The sequence below is a fragment of the Adiantum capillus-veneris genome, chromosome 22, assembly GCF_014529385.1.
Source record: "Adiantum capillus-veneris isolate H3 chromosome 22, ASM1452938v2, whole genome shotgun sequence".
Taxonomy (NCBI): domain Eukaryota; kingdom Viridiplantae; phylum Streptophyta; class Polypodiopsida; order Polypodiales; family Pteridaceae; genus Adiantum; species Adiantum capillus-veneris.
Window position 1 is genome coordinate 50,613,567 of NC_140952.1, and position 212 is coordinate 50,613,778.

The following is a 212-nucleotide window of genomic DNA, read 5'->3' on the forward strand; positions in this document are numbered from 1 at the left end:
TTTGTTGGCTCTCTCTCTCTCTCTCTTCTCTCTCTATCTCCTCATTCTCTTCTTTTGTCTCTCCCTCTCTTCCTCTATCTCCTCTCTCCTTGTGATTGGTTGTCTCTCTCTCTCATCTCTCTCTCTCTCTCTCTCTATCTCTCTCTCTCTCTCTCTCTCTCTCTTCTCTCTCGCGTTTTGCCCACATAGTCAAAACTTTAGTGACTATTTCT